General features: G+C 60.3%; 1 long non-coding RNA gene across 1 annotated transcript in view; it reads left to right on the forward strand.

The window, feature by feature from the left end:
- Window positions 1-1801: 1801 nt before the first annotated feature.
- Window positions 1802-13097, forward strand: part of LOC131491129 (uncharacterized) — a 36962-nt gene continuing 25666 nt past the window's right edge. The window contains exon 1 of the long non-coding RNA XR_009251320.1: window positions 1802-2929. This is a non-coding gene — a long non-coding RNA (uncharacterized LOC131491129). The remainder of the gene's footprint in view (window positions 2930-13097) is intronic.

Below are 13097 nucleotides of genomic sequence, written 5' to 3' on the forward strand. Positions count from 1 at the left end.
GTGAGGCCCCGCCCCCAAAGCCATCCAGCCTTTCCATGCAGCCACCAGGGCCTGGCATGGCCCCAGGAGCGGTGGCCGACCAGACTCCGGACACAGGTCACTGTGGCCTCTTTCTCAGCAGTGGGGACCCGGGGGCGGGGACACCCAGGGTGCAGGGGTGCTCGGGGCAGCTCCTCCCTCAGAGGGAAAGAGAACAATGGAGACGTTCTCTGGGGTCCCCCCAGGCCAGGAGAAATGGGAGGAGCGCTCCCCCAGCCCAGAGAGCTCTTCCCCGTGACTATTTCCCTGGCGATGGTAGGGGGTCAGCGGGTTATACTGGCTGTGACTCTGCACTTGAATGTGTGAGCCCCCGAATTCACCATATACACTGAGAGGCGGTTTCACTGAAAACTCGGCAGGAAGTTGCTTCGGCAGCTTGTGAGTCTCAGTTTGGAGCCCTGTCCTTCCCAGAGACCTCAGGGCCTGGACTGTCCTCCCGGTCCCCCCCCCCCAGAGACCCCAGGGCCCAGGCTGTCCTCCAGGTCCCCCCAGGCGCCCCAGGTCCCAGGATGTCCTCCCAGTCCCTCCCGGAGACTCCAGGGCCTGTGTTGTCCTCCCGGTCCCTCCTGGAGACCCCAATGCCCTGGCTGACCTCCCAGTACCCCCAGGGACCCCAGGGACCGGACTGTCTTTCCGGTCCCCCCCAGAGACCCCAGGCTCAAGCTGTCCTCCCAGTCTCTCCCAGAGACCCCAGGGCCCAGGCTGTCCTCCCAGTCCCCCCCCCCCCCGCCAGAGACCCCAGGGCCTGGGCTGTCCTCCCGGTCCTTCCCAGAGACATCGGGCTTCAGCTCAGCCTCAGCCACCACACGCCCCGGGGCAGCCTTGGGCCCTCACGAGCTCTGTCTCTCAGGGTCCGCAAGCACAGCTCCTCACTGCCCCTGTCCCCCCAGCCGGCGGGCGACACCGCATCACCGGTGCCGGCCTGGACGTGACGATCAGCAGCTTGGACGAGAGCATCCGCCGAGCTGGCAGGGGGCACGTCCCTTGGTCCCCTCTCCGAGACCTCTCCGGGTACAGACCTCACTTGAACAACGCCTCTGACAGGAGACCATCTCTGGACCTGCCGGGGAATCCAGCCCCGGGAGGAGGCGACGACCTGCTCTGCTCTACAGAGGGGGAGACCGAGGCAGCATCGTCCTCCCAGGCCGGTGCCTGGGAATCCATGCTTGCCTGGGGGCAAATACCAAGCCCGCGAGCTCCCTCCACATCTAGGATGCCGTGGCTGTGACGACACTGCCTGGTCACGTCCCCTGCACCTGGCAAGCTGCGGTGACCCCCGACTCCTTACCTGACGTCCGGAGCCCCGAGTGAACTGGGCCAGATGCCCTCCCTGGGGTGTTCCCCTCCCCCCTCCCTAGTGTTTTCCTCCCCCAGGGAGCCCACCATCCCTGCCCCTCGAGCCCCCTGCTCCCACCGCCCCGCTCCATAGCTCCCATCCAGAACACCCTCATCTCTAAGGCTGGCTTCAGAGGTCACCTCCTCGGGGTCCTGCCAAAGCCCAGGCTCCGGGTCAGAGCGACCCGGGCTCACACCCACAGCGGGACCACGTCAGAGTCGTGTGACACGCAAGCTCTATGCCAGCTTCTGGGACCTCGGTGCTCTTTTTGCAGATGGGGTCGGCGGCTCCCACCTCCGGTGGGTGTGTGGGGGATGAAAGCAGGGAGGTGAAGGTTTCCGAAGTGGGGAAGCTTGTGGGCGGAGGGGGCTCTCAGGAAGGCAGGGGGAGGGGATGGGGAAGAAGGAAAGGCGGCCTGACCTCCCCCCTTAGACTGGTGTCCACCTCCCCCTCCTCCTGGCTCAGCCACGCGCCCGCATGAATAGCGGAGTGGAGTGTGGGGGCCAGGTCAGCAGGGTGGGGGTGTGTCTCGTTTCCCTCTTGCCCCCGTGTCTCCATACCCGCTGCGTCCAGCCGCCCTGCCTGGGTGGAGTGGCCGTGGGCCCAGGCCTAAGAGGATATGAGGGTCACTGAGCGGGCGTCGGAGATCGGATACGTGCGACCCAGGTGTCGTGGGCTCCTGCCGCGAGGTGGTCCCGTGCGCGCAGTCCCGTGGTCCCGGTGCACCTGCCCAGGCTCCACCTGCCTCGACCTTTGGTGGGAGCACCTCCCTGCCCCCAAGGCTCCCGCGCCACATCCTGCCCAAAGGTGGGAGCCAGGGGCCACTCTAGCCGGACTGGTGAAGCTCCTCCTCCAAGCGCTCATGGAACAGTCAGGAAACTGAGGCCAGGAGAGGCAGGGACTGGCCGGGGACCCACCAGGTGAGCAGAGCCTAGAGGGGCTGGGGGAGGTTTCAGGTCCTAGGCCAGGGCTTCACTTTCCCAGGGGGTTTTCGAGGGAATGAGAGCCTCTAACATCCTGGAGGACCACTGAACCCATCCCGTGTGGGGTCCTTTCCTCTGGGCATCCCCGAGTGGGCACAGGTCCACGCAATTGCATGGAAACACAGTCCCCCGCCCCCCAGTAACTAACCACCCGCGTGGGGGTCAAAGGATGAGTGGACCCTGGAGGTGACAGGGGTTGGGGAAGAGAAGAGGTGTGGGGCGGGGACCTTGTCTCCAGGGAACATGCCCATGAGGGGAGCCACGCCAGGCCGATGGCCAGGGGACCCCCAGATACCCCCGTGTGTATCACAGGCACCCCCATTCTAGAGAAGCACCCCACTCAGCTCCCGTGGTTGGAGACCTTCGAATGCGCGACGTGTTCTCATGCTGTGTCCTGATACCTCGAGGCTGTGGTCTCAGGAAAGCCCACAGGGAGAGCCTTTTCCCACCTGCAGACGGGGGGTCAGGTCTCACCCCCGAAGGCTGTGGTCATGTGCCCGGAGGGACGCAAAGGTGACACCGGGAGGCCCAGGACTGGCTGGTCTAGCCTGACACTAGCCTGATCCGACTTGTGAGTCGCACGAGCCTCCCTGTGTCTGTGAGTGTGTGTGAGGCTGTGTGTGTTTGTAAGGATGGGACGTGGGGGGGAAGCCACCCAGAGCAGGAGTAGGCTGATGGGAGGGTCATGTCCACACCCCAGGTCAAGGGTGACCGGGAGGGACAGGGTGAGTTGTGTAGAGCTACAGGACACAGGGACACATTCTGGTGTCCGTCCCCGAGCCCGGCCGGAAGCTGGGGTGCAGGTGCCCTAGGGGTCGGCACACACCTGGGTCTGGGCTGAGCAGGAGGCCATGACCTCAAGGAGACTCCACTCGGCCCTCTCCTGTGTTCCGTGCCAGGCGCACCCCTTCCTCATCCTTCCACGGCCACGTGTGCCCACGAGCCTCACAGGATAGCAGGCACGAGACGTGTCTACAGGTGGCTCCCTGATGGCGCCCCCACAAGTAGATGCCACAAGGACCCCACTGGGCAGATGGGGAGAATGGGGGGCCCCAGGAGGCACGGGGTCTGTGCAGGGTCCCAGCAGTGGTCAGGAGGAAATCCCAGGTCTGAACCCAGCTCTGTGGCCCCAAAGCCGTGGCACCGGCCGCACCAGGCCTCGCGGGGACGTGTCTGGGCTGTGTTGGTGTCACTGTAGGGACAGGGCATGGGGTGGAGGGGAGCCCTTTGCAGACTGGGAGGGGCTCCTGTGGGAGGAGGAAGTCGGGTAAGGGGGCCCCAGGAAGTGACCTCACATCCCTGGTCACAGAGCCCGATTGAACTCACAACCCGGGTCACCAGGCACCCACGTTCTGGAGACAGCGCCCGACTGGGCTCATTCGTTGGGACACCTTCGCCTGACGAACATGTTCTCCTGTTGTGTGCCCGTGTCCCGCAGCTGCCGGCTCAGGGGCGCCCTTGGCCGCGACGCTTCCCGACCCTGGAGACAGTGGGTCAGGTCGTGCACTGGACGCCTAAGGTCTCTATCTCGCAGGGACCCAAAGGTAACACAGGGAGACCCAGAGATAGCCGTTCCAGCCCGACACCGCTCTGATCTGACCTGTGCGGTCCCATGTGCCCTCCCGTGTGTGTGTGTGTGTGTGTCTGTGTGGAAGGAGGGGTCGTGTGTGGAGGGCCCACCCGAGCAGGTGCAGGCTGATGAAGGGGTCAGATGCCTGGTGGGCAAGTCAGGCTCACACTCGGTCAAGGCTGGTTGGGAGGGACAGGGTGTGCTGGGGTGGCCCTCTTGTCCCCGATGTTCATCCCAAGCCCTGCTGGTGGATGTCACTGTGTCCCAGGGGCAGGTCTATGCACACTCAGGTCTGTGTCCAATCTGGGAGCCCCAGGTGGAGAGGGTGGAAGGACACTGAGGATGGCCGGCCGGGGCTGTGATGTCTCCGGGCCGTCCGCGGGTCACTGTCTTTACAGAAATCAACTGATGAAATCGGGAAACGTCTGGCCGAATCCCGATACACCAGCCCTACAGAGTTGTGCGTGTGCCCCGTCGCCCAGGAGGGCCACCCTGGACCCAGGGAGAGAGTGGCTGCACGGAGGTCTTGGGAAGCAGAGCCTGGGGATGACCTGGGAAGGCCTCCTTCACCGCCCCGGCCCCTCCACAGGGTCCTGGTTCACGGGTCCTGGGATCAGGACCCGGAGCCCCCAGGGCCAGAGCCCGAGGGTGAGAAGGCTGGGGTGGCAGATGTGTGTTCACGGGGTCCGGGCGGTGCTGGGCCACCCAGGGAGGAGCCCCCGGGGGCTCGTGTGGGGCCAGGAGCAGAGACTGAGAGCCCGGGCTGCGGCCTGCAGGGGGGCAGAGGTCCTGGTGTGGGTTCCTGGCCGCGGCTTCTCGGGGAGGCTCTGGGGTGAGTTGTGTGTCTGCAAAGGCCCTTGAGAGGCCGTCGCTGGGTGGGTGGGGGGCGGGGGGAACTTCCCTCCTCTCACCCTGAGGCTTTGGAGCCGCTGCAACCATCACTCTGTTTCCTTCTCAAGAGTCCGGGGCAGGACCAGAAGCTGGTGGGGCTCCAGAGCCCGACCCAAGGGCATCCGGGTCCTCGGCGTCTCTGCAGGCAGGGGTGGAGTCTGGAGCGACTCCTGCAGGGGCCGGAGAGCCAGCAGGTGACCTGGAACCTGTGCTGGGACAGCGGGCACCTGAACAGTGTCAGCTGGTTCCTGCTTCTGCTCCCGACACCGTTCCTGCCACCGCCCTGGTTCCCGTATGGATTCCGGCCACAAATCAAGGGCCCAAAGGCCTTCGAGGGGTGTTTATTGTATTTCTAATTGTTGCTCCAGTCCCAGTCACCGACCCCGTCACCAGAATGACTCTTCCTCTTCTCCCTTATCCTTTCTCTCCACCACGTTTTAGGTGGTACTTTATTTGTTCATGGTTTGTTTAAAATCCACATTAATCTTCAATAAAAATTTATTTTATATTGTGCAATTCCTGAGCACGGGGTACGCTCACGACGCTGTGAACCACGCCACAGAATTTTGTTGCAGAATATCTCGGTCCCCAAGGGTCACCGTGTACACGCAGCCCTCAGTGCCCATTCGTGTCCCCTCCAGCCCCTGGGAACCCGAGTCTGTTTTCTCTCGGTGTTCCGTTACCTACTCTGGAGGTTTCCGTCAAGGGGAATCTCGCCAGAGATACCTTTGGGTCTGAACCAACTTTTCAGACGAGACAGATTCATTTTTGTACTTTGTGTTCGTTTGAAATAGACTTTTTCTCCTTTGATATTGAAATCACAATGGATTAAAGATTAGGTGGGAAAAAGAGGCCCCTTCGGTGACGATGGTCTCAGGGTGGAGACCCCTGTTTGTGCTGTGACACCACAGCCTGACACGAGAGAGGACACGGCTGGTCCTCCCGTGGCCCAAACAGAAACCGGGAGATGCAGAAGGCCGGACGGTCACATCACGGAGCGGAGAACATCCCTCATGACCCAGGGCCCGAACGGTTCACAGCCTTCTGCACCAAATAATGCTCCAAAGCCAGTGCGTTCCCCGGGATGGAGGCCAGACCCGTCCCAGTCCAAGGGGAGGCAGCCCCCATGGGAGCAGGCATCAGAGATGCGGAACGTCCCAGGGAGGGACTCGGGCAAGTGAAACCCAAGGGACGCAGTGCTGGGCACCTTCAGACGGGCAGGTTTCTGGTCTGGGGACCCGCAGCCCAGGTGACAATGTGAGGAAGCACAGGCCCCAGCCGATCCACAGCGAGAAGTGTGACCGGCACCCCTCTCTTGGACAACAGAGCGCAGCCCCCATCCGCGGCCACAGGCGCGGACCCACCCCCAGCAGGGCTCGTCCCAGGACCAGCGGAGAAACTCTGGTGCAGCGTGTGGGGTGAGGCGGGTGCCAGGTAGGTGCTCTTCCCGAGCCAGCTTTCCCTGGGGCTGGGTGCTGGCCACTCAAGTCTCTTCCTCTGCATCCTGTGTCCCCACATCAGAATTTCCAAAGCGCCCCAGCCCTGGAACATGGGCCGTTTGTGAGTTTTCACTCCCAGCTTCCTCAAGGGATCAACTGTGTGCATAAATCTCTCCTTTTTCAGGACACAAGCCGTCAAGTGGACTTTCTGGGTCAAATTTTATATCATGTGTCAGGTACAAGCCTCGGCTTTCAACCTCCACGGTCTCCCGGGCCACTGAGATCCTTGCTTGGGAAAACGGGGGTGCAGAGCCCCGGGACTGTGATCTCCAGGAGGGATCGGGCAGGCGAGCTCTGAGTGGAGTGACCAGGGTACCTGGGGTGGCCGGCCCAGCAAAGACCGTCCTGACCCCAGCCCCATACCGGCCCCCACGATGGTGGCGGTGGACGAGGAAGGAGCGGACACTCGTGTGGGTAGTTCCACAGCTGGTGCCGGAGCTGCTCTGGCTCGAACGGGGGCTCTAACCCCGGAACTGGCCCCAGGGCTGAAGCCGGAGCCGGCCCCATCTGTGCAGCTGGGGCAAGAGGCGGTGTTGGACGGGGCTCCAGCTCTAGGGAAGGTGCTAGAGCCGCAGGCACCTCCAGAGAGGACCCAGACCTGCTTCTGCAGCCGGATATGGCTCTGGAGCTGAAGCTAGAGCTTCTGCTGTGGACTCTGGCTCTGGCTCTGGCTCCGGAGTGGGTGCTGCAGCGGCTTCAGCTTTGGCCCTGGAAGTGCAGCTGGCCGTGCAGCCCGTGCGAGCGACGCAGCCGGTGCCAGAGTCCCGGGGGATCCGAGCCCGGAACCGCTGCGGGAGCTGTCCATGGTGCTGGAGCTGCTCTGGTTCGGAGCTGGCTCTCGTCGCGGCTGCGATGCCGCGCCCGGTGCCGGGGGCCCCGCTTGCATCGCCGGTCCTGGATCTGGCCCTCCGGCTGGTGGGGAAACCGGCGGGGGAGCTGGTCGGAGCCCCGGCGTTGGCTCCACCTGCGGACCCGGCGTCCGGGCGGACGCCGACACCAGAGCCGGCGCTGGAGCGGACACGGGCTCCGGCACAGGAGGCGGTGACGGAGCCGGTGCCAGAGCAGGACGTGGCTGGGATGTCGGTGCCGGAGCTGGTTCTTTGTCCGGAGGTGGCATCGGCTCTGCGTCTACCACTGGTGCCCAAGGCAGCTTTCGCTCTGGAGCGGGCGCAGCAGCTGGCACTTGCGGGGGCTTCTGCTCCGGACCCGGTATGAGAACTGCTGCTGTGGCAGGCTCTGACCCTCAACTCGGTCCGGACTCTAGTTCTGGAGCCGATGCTGGAGCCGATGCTGGAGCTGGCTCTTCCGTGCACCCTGGCACCGGCGCTACATGGGCCTCGAGCAGCTTCTCTCTCTCAAGTGGGCACTGGAACGACCACCGGGGCTGACACTGCAGTTGGCCAGAGAGCGGCCGCCGTCTCTGGAGGCAGCGCTACAGCCGGCATCGAGCCAGGGCTGGCTGGCGGGAGAACACCGACCCTGACCTTGGACCTGGCACCACAGCTAAAGCTGGAGCGGCCTCGGTCTCGGCAGTTGAATCAGTGCCGGACCTGGAGTTGACTCGAGCTGGGAAGTGGCTTGACCTCGGGCCCTGGAGCCGGCTCTGGCTGTGGTTCTGGGCTGGTGACAGAACCGGCTGTGGCAGTGGCTCAGACGCAGAGGCCGGGGCTCAGACTGACTCTGGGTCTGGAGCTTCGGCGGGAGCTGGCTGGCTCTGCAGGTCTCTCAAGCTCTTGAGCCGGTGCCGGAGCTGGCTCTCGGGTGGGATCTGGCGCTGAAGCCACTTCCGGGGCTGACGCTGGCTGTGGAGACGGTTCCAGCCCTCGAGATGCCTGTAGCTCTAGTCGTGCTGCCGGGAGCGATGAGGACCAGGTCTAGTTCGCTCCTGCCTTGTCCGTTGCTCTGGAATGTACGTCGGTCCGACCCACACTCCAGAGCTGGCTGGTGCCGGACCTGGCAAGTCGGGTGACGACAGAGCTGCCTCTGTCTCTGCAGCCGGTGATACCGCGGGTGCCTGTGCTGGTTCCAGCCCTTCCGCTGGTCCTGGAGCCGGTGCTGGAGCTGGCCGTGGTTCCGGGGCTCTCACGTGAGCCGATGTGAGAACAACAGCTCTGGACTTGACACTGGCTCAGGTGGGAGAGCCGGCCCGCGCTCCTTACCTGCCGCTCTATCTGCTGCTGGGCTTGTGCCGGAGACGCCCCTAACTCCGGATTCGATACCAAAGAGCTGGCCCTGAAGGCGGTGCGAGCTTTGGAGCCGGGGGTCGAGCCGGCACCGTGGTCGGCACCGTGGTCGGCACTGGTGCCGCAAGAGGACGAAAATTGGCCACGCGAGCGCCTTCCCACGTGCCTTTGCAAAACCAGAACACGTTCCAGCGCCGCGCAGAGAAGCCCCAGCCCGAGGATCCACCCCAGGGCGTCTTCCTCACCTGTAGACCGTATGCGTGAATATCAAATACCTTTCTTTTCTTCCCTTCCTTCTTATCGTGTAACATCTTATCGTGTAACATCATATAAGATGCATTAATAACGGCTCACTTCACATCATAGGATGTAAGTCACAGGATATCGAAGACTAGCGTGGACGTCCCCTGAGAGCTCAGCATCCTCCTCGGGGAGAGGATTTGTATGGTTTGAACTGTACGTGGGACAGCTGTGCTACGTTAGGAGGGAAGATGACTTTCTCACTCTCTTTCTTTGGAGCTAAACCTGGAGAACCTCAACGACCACAGCGCTAAACTGCCTTCCCGTTCCCACTTTAAGAGTCTCTGTCACTTGCGGGCCTTAGAGACCGAGCGCCACGCAGCGTGCAAAGTGCCTCCCCGGTCCAGGCCTCGTGTTGCGTACTGGGCTCTGCGGGCACCTCCTGGGAATGCCGAGAAGTGCGTGGCTGATGCTTTCCTGGCTGAGGACACAGGTGACCCCCCAAGCCCTCTTACCTGGAAGAGGCCAAGTTGTGGGCTCAGGGCTGCCGCTCGCGAGACCGGCCGGAAACACCGTCAGCACCCAGACTCCCGGAAGAGAAAAACGGGCCTCCCGACGCGAGGCCTCAGAAAACAAGCCAGAAACGGTCTTTTCGGAATGTGGACTTCCACAAAGGAAGTCAGTACAGAAGATGCTGTATTCCTTCTGCCATGCGTCTCGGGTGAGCAGGGGTTTTTGCCTCCTTGTCATTACCCGTTAGGACACATGCTTGATATGCTCTGTTTCCCGTACAGTCGACTCCATTGATGCTAAAAATTCTCACTCTATCGTCGGGACAGAGAGGAGGAAATTATGGCATACGCGTGCCAGAGGCAGCCACCACCTGGAAGATCATCGTTACTATTTTGATTTCTAGTTGTCCCTTGTGGGGCGTGTCATCTGAACGGGCCCACCCCCAGGCACACAGCGGCCCGAACGAGGATAACCAGGACCAAAGAGCTCCCATCCGGATCCTGATGAGCTTCCAGAGAAGTTCTGTGTGTTTGTGTGAGGGAGAAAGACAGAGGAAGAGGGAAAGCGACACGACTTCGTGGTTTTCACGCTGCTGTAAAATCCGATCGCCACTAAGTACAGAAAACGCTTGACAGAATCCAACACCATTTCGTGATACGAACGCTCAAAGCAGAAACAGAAGGGAACTCCCTGAGCGCTCCTAAAGGCCACCTACGAACAAGCCACAGCTCCCGTCACCCAGAACGGAGACAAGACTGGAAGCCTTGTCCCTGAGTTCAGGAGCAAGACGGACGAGGCCCAAGCCCCCGGCAGCAGCCCACGCTGTCCTAGAGGTCTGGGCCGTGTCGACGAGGCAAGAAAGGGGGATAACAGACATCTAGATCGGAGGGAATGAAGGAAAGCCGTCTCTAGTTGCAAAGAACATGACTGTGGACATGGGAAATCATACAGAATACACAGAAAAGCTTCCGGAAGTAATAAAATAGTTCAGCAAGGCTGCAGGATACAAGCACAGTACCAACAAAGAAATTGTACGAGACGGTAAACTGGTGCAGCCAATGCGGAAAGCAGCATGGAAACTCCCCAAGACATCGAAAATAGAAACACCATGTAATCCGGCAATTCCACTTTCGGGTATTTAGGGGAAGAAAACGAAACACTCACGCCAAAAGATATCTTACCCCCGCCTCCCAGCACTACTTACAGAGTCAAGACGTGGAAGGAACCCAAACGTCCACGATGGATGGACGGATCAAGAGGATGTGGGAGTGTGCGCACACAGAAACGTACATATCATAGAATACTAGTCAGTCATAAACAAGGAGGAAACCCGTTTGTGACAACACAGACGAGGATATTATGCTACGGGAAATAAGTCCGACGGAGAAAAACAGATATCATGTCTCCTTTGTAAGTGGGATCTTAAAAACAGAGCTCAAAGAACTCACAGACAGAGCAATCACACTGGTGGTTGCCAGAGGCAGGGGCTAAGGGATGAGCGAACCGGGGAAGGTGGGCGAAAGGTACAAGCTGCCGGTGATAAAATAAATAAGCCTAGGGACGTGATGTGCAGCCTGGTCACTATAGTTAATACTGCATTGCACGTGTGGAAACTGCAAAGGGGTAAATCTGAAAAGTCTCTGTGACAAGAAAAAATGTGCAACTACGTGTGCAGATGGACGTTAACAGGCCCTGCTGTGTGATCACTCGGCCATACACACAGCTACCCAATCATCGAGGTACATACGGAACGGACTGAATGCCACGCGTCCGTTCAACAAAATCAGGGGCGCCCGGGGGGCCCAGTCGGTTAAGCGGCCGACTTCAGCTCAGCTCAGGATCTCACAGTTCGTGGGTTCAAGCCCGCATCGGGCTCTGTGCTGATGGCTCAGAGCTGGAGCTGCTTCGGATTCCCTGTCTCCCTCTCTCTCTGCCCCTCCCCCACCTGCACTCTGTCTTTCTCTCTCTCTCTCTCAAAAAGAAACACTACAAGTAGGTGAACTGAAAGACAGCATCACGAAAGCTAGAAGGCACCCTACTGAATGGGACAATGAATCGGCTAAGGACATATATCCTAAGAGACTCGCATGTGGAATGCATATTAAATCTTACAACTCAATAGGAAGAAACCACGCATCCAATTTAAAAATGGGAAATGCAGGGCGCCTGGGTGGCTCAGTCGGTTGAGCGTCCGACTTCGGCTCAGGTCATGATCTCACAGCTCGTGAGTTCGAGCCCCGCGTCGGGCTCTGAGCTGACCGCTCAGAGCCTGGAGCCTGCTTCTGCTTCTGTGTCTCCCTCTCTCTCTGCCCCTAACCCACTCACATTCTGCCTCTGTCTCTCTCAATAATAAATAAACATGAAAAAATTTTTTTTAAAAATGGGAAATGCAGGGGCGCCTGGGTGGCGCAGTCGGTTAAGCGTCCGACTTCAGCCAGGTCACGATCTCACGGTCCGTGAGTTCGAGCCCCGCGTCAGGCTCTGGGCTGATGGCTCAGAGCCTGGAGCCTGTTTCTGATTCTGTGTCTCCCTCTCTCTCTGTCCCTCCCCCGTTCATGCTCTGTCTCTCTCTGTCCCAAAAATAAATAAACGTTGAAAAAAAAATTTTTTTTAAATAAAAAATAAAAAAAAAAGGGAAATGCAGCTGAGGAGACATTTCTCGACAAACGATAAACAAGTGACCAACAATGTTCCACATCGTTCTTTAGGATGGAAATCCAATCAAAGCCACCATGACATACAAGTTCACATCCACCAGGACGGCTGTCATTAAAAAGATAGATATTAAGAAGTGTTGGCACGGATCTGTAGACGTTGGGGTCCTCCTCCTATGCTGGCAGAAATATAAAGTGATGTAGTCCTTTGGGAGACAGTCTGGCCATGTTTCAAAACGTAAACACGGAGTATCCATATGATCCAGGGATGAAAACCTGTGAAAAGCCTGACCGTGAACATTCACAGCATTGCCACTCACAGTTGCCCAAAGGTAGAAACGCCCCCAATGTCCATCGACTGCTGAGTGGATACAGAACACGGCCTATCTACACCATAAAAATGATTTGAAGAACATGATCAGGCTTGAGACCGACTGAACTCCCGGTCCATGCCGCACTCACGGTGAACCTTGACAACATCAGCTGCATTTAAAGGAGCCTTCGGAAACCAGCACATCCGCGTTATTCTGTGTGTAGAAGAGGCCCAACACAGCCTCCCTAGCTACAGCTGGGCGCCTGCTACCAGGTCATTACAGGAAAAATGACCTCAGGTGTGCCCCTGCCCCCAGGCGCCCCGAGGGGGTCGAGGGCAGTGGTGGTGGACGGTGCTCCCCTTGGTACCGAGGATGCGCCCTCTCACCTGCTGGATGACGGGGGTCCCCGATCCTCCATGGAGGGACGGAGGTCTCCAGCCGGTCCCTTCATACACAAACAAGGACAGTGCAAGACAAAGGCCCGGGGACAGGCAAAGGATCCCCGGTCCCCCGGGGCAGCTGGGCAGTCGAAGGGCACCCAGACCTGCCCCAGCACCGGAAAGTCCTAAGTGGACTCTGGGCACCGGCTGAGGCCCGTGCAAGGGCTGCAAACTGTGGGCGGGCACGGGTCGCCCTGCAACAGGTTGCGCACACCCAGTGCGCACGACGAGGCCCCACAGCGGCTGGAGGAATCCTTCCAACACCCCCACGGACGTGCGCCACGCGGGACCAGGAGGGGCGGAGACTCCCGGGCGGGATGCGCGCCCTCCTGGCTGGGTCCCAGGACGTGGCTAAGTGAGGACAGAGGCCCGCGACTTGAGCCCGAGCCTCCCTTCCCCTGCCCCAGGCGTGTGTCTCCTCTCCTGCCCTGGTTG

This window comes from Neofelis nebulosa, chromosome 12, assembly GCF_028018385.1.
Source record: "Neofelis nebulosa isolate mNeoNeb1 chromosome 12, mNeoNeb1.pri, whole genome shotgun sequence".
Lineage (NCBI taxonomy): Eukaryota > Metazoa > Chordata > Mammalia > Carnivora > Felidae > Neofelis > Neofelis nebulosa.